The sequence below is a fragment of the Aegilops tauschii genome, chromosome 3 (assembly GCF_002575655.3).
Source record: "Aegilops tauschii subsp. strangulata cultivar AL8/78 chromosome 3, Aet v6.0, whole genome shotgun sequence".
Taxonomy (NCBI): domain Eukaryota; kingdom Viridiplantae; phylum Streptophyta; class Magnoliopsida; order Poales; family Poaceae; genus Aegilops; species Aegilops tauschii.
The window spans coordinates 160,060,120-160,065,694 of record NC_053037.3 but is presented as its reverse complement, the minus strand read 5'-3'; positions in this window follow the sequence as shown (position 1 = coordinate 160,065,694).

Genomic DNA, 5,575 nt, shown 5'->3' with positions numbered 1-5,575 from the left:
GGGCCATTTTCTGGGAAATTAATATCCCAAAAATCTGGTCCTGACAAACTTGGTATCAGAGCCAGGCTGACCATTGGCTAATCCTATCTTAGACAAGTCAATAAACCTAGGTTAACCTATCCACCAGACCATAACCAAGCCCCGGCCAAGCTTCTCGTGTAAGATAGCCACACAGTGACCCCGACGCTTTTGGCAGTCGGTGCTCAACCTATCAGCCTAGCCTGTCGATCACGCGCCAGTTACCGACACCTAATTTGTCTCATTCGCAAGCGTGTGAAGGAAGACTCCGTCCCCTCTTCTATAAAAAGGGCGCGCTAGCCTCAACACAGCACAGCACAGCCTCTTCCCCAACTCGAGGCATAATGCCTGGCCCTATTGTTCACAATGAGACCACAGCCACCAACCTTGGAGGTTTTGTGACCGTGCTCGCAAACCTCACCCGCCGTGCCTATGCATTAGAAGAGCCCCCAGAATATGTTGTGTACCAAGGACCCATGAGCGGTGAGAGCCGTCAGTTCTGGGCCACTGTGCACATCTATGGTAGGGGTCTATCGCCAGAACGCCCCTACAGCTTCACTAGAAGGACAACTTCCTTTGAGCCCCAAGCCATCCAGCTAGCAGCTCGAGAGGCTATAGTTCAACTCCGGCACTTGTCGCCCAGAGTTAACTGTCGCTCGTTCTACTACTACCCCAGCCGTGATGGGTATGGTAGGCCACCCCAGGTTACCAACGGAGATCACGAGACGGATCCTGCACTATTGCATCTGGTGCGCTATGTAAGTGCACTAGAGGAACTGTTCGATCAGATCACCCTAGATCTAATCACAGCTCGTGGAGAACTGATACGCCGAGCCCCCGAAAGAGGAGAAGATGAACCCGACGCCGACAACCCAGTCGTGTTGTTCGGACAACCGATCGAGTCCTTGAGGTCTGCCCCAGTCATCGACCAAAATACCTTAATGACCCCAGAAGTGCTTCGTCGCCTTTTGGGAACGCGCTCCAACGGGATTGTGGCCAACAATCCCCGGGATGGTCATCACCGCTACCCCGACTCTGCAGCCCCTCAACCTCATCCAGCAAATCCCGACGGTGAAAACCGTGGAGAAGCCTCGACGTCCGCAAGGCATGCCCGCCTAGATATGAACGAAGTAGACTAAGTCACTCGAGTAGTACCGAGTCTTAGTATGTCCACGCCTTGTAACTGTGTGATCCTGTATCGCCGCAATTAAATGCTATTTGCTTGTGCGCCCCTATATTTTAATAGTAGCCACACATGAGTATGTTGGCGTACGGTTACATTTTTAATTCCGGGCGTAGCCACCAAAAACCACCCCGACGACACCCACAGTAATACATCATTGTTGTGAGGTATGTGTATCTGTAGCATTGACCCCGACTCCATAGAGCAGAACCGACAAACTAGTTACCCTTCACCTCGATAGATAACCCAGCCCCAATGCTATATGAAAGGCCACCTCGTAACCTTGCCAAGTAACCCTCACCTTGTGCATGACCCTCACAGCCATTTATTTGCCATGCCGACCCCAGTATTTATCTGAGAACTCCAGACGCAACCCCGGGCAGTTTTGTTAAAATAATTGTGGGACTTTACCTGCAGTACCATGAGTGCTACCCATCCACCCCAGTACGAGTTGCTCAAATCGAGGATCACCCCATCCACCGCAAAATATTGGGCAGTGGTGCACATCCCTCCCGCAAACCCAAACCAAGACCCAACGGAAGTCTCCTTCGTGGGGAAATCCATGCCGACTCCGCAAATGACCATAGAAGCTGCTGCGTACGAAGCGCTTGCTCGTCTTCGATTCATGGTACCCTATGCCAGTGAATGTGGCTATTTTGTTTTCTGGATAGTGCAGCAGCCAGAGAAACCACATCCTTTCCCTACACCGGAGTAGAGAAAAGTCCGACGCTAATTGAGCTGGTGAACTATGTCATCGCTCGAGAGCACTTGACCCAACAAGTGATGGATGTTTCTCCAGACCCTTGCTGTGTAAGACCCTAGTCGCCATTAGCAGACCCCTGAGGGCCAGACTAAGAGAGACGCCTTTTGTGAGCCCCCCATCCGCTCCGAGTAGACGAGAGATATATCCCATTGCAAGGAATATTTTTCCTCGTAACATATAGCTTATTTTCTGAACCGTCAGCACCGCGGTTATATTCGTTTGTGTATCGTTTGACTTCTTGTTGTGATAACTGTGTTGTGCTTTAAAATTTTCTGTATTAGTATCTTGCATTGGATGAAGTTGTTTCTCGTGATAAAATAAAATCGATTGTTTTTAATTATAGCAAATTTCATAGTAAGGTTTTTCTTAAAAGACCACTGCGATGAAAAATGTTTTTCTCAATAAAAATAATTAATTTGCATGCCCTCGCTTTATACGACTCGCGAGACGCATACACTAAATACACGACTGCGCGTTCTTCTATCACCTAATCGATTACCTTGCTAGTACACCACAACTGCACCTTAGTTAGCAATTCTACTGTGACCCCCTCCTATCATGTGTGTGGAGTAACTGCTTTCCATGTTACGATTATCGCATGGTACAAGCAATCTTTTTGCAAAATATGTCCTTAGCAAATCTCGAGGACGAGATTTTTCTTAAGGGGGATAGTGTTGTAACGCCCCAAAACTTTAACCATGTTTTGTTTATTAAAATTTGTCTAAGAAATTAAATTTTCTTTTTTCTAGATTTATTTTTGATCTCAGAACCTCTCTTTTCTTCTAAGTTGTGGAGTTTTCACCCCAAGTGAAAACTTTCAAATTAATATTGGACTTGTTTACCCTCTCAAATAAAACAATTCTTTTATCACTGGGATTATTTATAATTATTTTTCCTTGAGCTTTAGTTCTCTAAAATGGGTGTTCATAAGTTTTAGGGTCCCATTTGCACTGCAACCCTTTGATAATTTCTTTTAAAAATCCCACCAAAATTTGGGGATGACATGTGATATTCCTAGATCACTTTTGTGCAAAAATACCCTTTAGTCATTTGGAGATTTTGAGCTTTTCCCCAAGTTTTCAAATCTGGTCCAGTTTGCACTTTTGCACTACAACCTATTTAAATATTTCTTTAAAACTTCCACCAAAATTAGGGGATGTTAGTAGGAGTATATTATTCAACTTTATGCAAAAACCCACTGGTGTTCTTTGGAAAATTTGAGCAAACCATCCTCTTTTGCCCTCTGGACCAGATTGGCCTTTTCTACTGCAACTCCATTTTGTATTGCTATGTTGCCCATGATTCTTCTTCTTGCTTATAGTCCTCCCTACCAAACCCTTAAGTCCAGGAGAATGGACCCATTGGAGTATTTTTGGTTCATGAGATAATAACCTTTAGTCTCTTCCCAAAATTGGTTTTCTCAAATATTTGCACTAACAAGTTTCTGGTCTTGACCAACTAACCTTGCCACCCTCTTTATCATCTAAAGAGAATATGATCTGGAGAGTTTGGCCACCCCAAGAGTTGCCTAGATGCCCTTAGCTTTTTGTCGAACACTTTGTGTGCATAGCCAGAATTGGCATGATTTTTAGTTTACATTATAAACTTGATCCCCTGACCGAACCACCATGTCCATTAACCTCCTTGCAAACTCTAGCATAGTCCTGTTAATTGCCAACCTCGTTCAAGCACTCTAGCCCACCCTGGCATTCTGTCGAGCATGTCGTGTGCGTGCTCTGGGCGCGCCCAGAGCGCACGTTTTGCACGCGCGCGCGCAACCGAGCCGCCGCGTTCGCTACCCCGCGCCCTGGCTTTTGCTCGCCTGCAGAGCCACGCCCCGCCCTCGACCACTCGCCAGAACACTCCAAGTCGCCCTGGCGCCCTACAGCGCCGCCGTCAGGGCCCTCTTGGCGGCACGCCGGCGTCCACAGTGCGCCTCTGCCATGGACGGCGCCGCTCGAGCCACACCTTCTCGCCAGCTGCCCTCGTGAGCAGGTCGTCCTTATCTCCAAGCCCGTCCGCTAGCACCGACCCTGCTCTGGCCATCGCCACGTCGCCCTGCCGCAACAGAAGTGGTCGGCCGGCGATCTTATCCCCAGCAGCGGCGGAACCGACCTTCCCCGGCTATAAATGGCCCCAGGCCTCGCTCGAGCATCCTCAGGCAAGCCATAGAGTGCACCCCCTCACTCAAATTCTTCTGAAACCACCGTCTTCTCCGCCTCCGGCAACTTCGGCCGTCGTCGTCCCTCAGCTAAATTCGCCGTAGCCGGAGCCCCCTTGCCCTCCCAATGCCACCATCCTCGTCCCCTCAACCTTGCGGAACCACTCAGACCCTCCAACGCGTTCGGGAACCACCATAGCCCCAGCCCCCAAATCAACCCGAAGCCATCTCCGCCGCGAAGCTCGCCGCCGGCGACTCCCTCCGTCCCCACCTGCCTAGCGACCACCGGGAGGACCGCCCTGGACTGGCGGATCCATCCCCGCCCTCAGGACCCCGCAGGGAAACGCCGCTCGTCGACGTCGATCGCCGGAGCCCGCCACCACTCGGACAGAGGAGGAGGGAGGCGCGGGCGACTGGTCAAACCTGACCAATGGGCCCCCTGGACCCACTGTCAGTGACCCCGAGCCGGCCCGCGCTGTTTAAAGTGGAGGCGTAATCTCAGAGTACGTCTCCTACGTGTTCTCTTATTCAAAACGTTTTTCCTTTCCTTTTTCTTTTTTCTGTTTTATTTAAAAACAGAACTTTGACTGGCTATAACTTTTTAAATATAAGTCCAAATGATTTGATTCTTTTTCTATCATTGCTCAAATTTGGTCTAGTTTATTTTCATATTTATTTGAAAATTTTCCAAACAACTTTTTTGTACTGTTTTGAAACTATGTGTTAATTTGAATATTTTCAAAAATAGGATTTGGAGAGAGAAGAAAACTTTCAAAAGTTCTGGAATGCACCCTGCCTCTCCACAACTTGAAGGCAAGCATTTTGAACACTGGCATAATATTTTTGTGTGTTGTTTGATACGGTTACAACACCACCTTGACATGGAGCATTCGTTATTTTATGTGACGATACAATCATACGCATGAGTGCATAATGAAGATTCTTTGCTGTTAGAAATGGATATGCTTGTGATAGTAATCATCCTCGTATGCTTTTCATGCATACCGGAAGGAAGCCGGGAAAGTCTCTGTCTTGGGTAGACACGAGCTTGTCCCTAGTTCCTCGTCGAGACGAGTGTGTCCGGTATGGCATGATGAGGTATGATGAGTGGTGACTTTATCTGTTAATGGAAATATATTTGTTATGCTAATCATACAGGGAATACTTGGACCTCCTGAGTCGGCCGTAGATCGAGTCTTGTTCCAGTAACCCCCATACTTGTTTCGTACTACCACTTGTCCCTGCCGCAGGTAGGGTACGGTTCAGTAAGTTGTCAACCCCTTCCTAGCACACACCGTACAGAGAGGCCATGGTGGAAGATACCGGAGGCCTCCGGTAGGCATGCCACCTAGTCCGGGGGCATGGGTGTTTCCGGTTGGAGCCGAGGGGGTAGCTCCCTAGTTTGCGCGCGTTATAAATTTTGTGATCCCATGCTAAGTCGAGGTTGTAG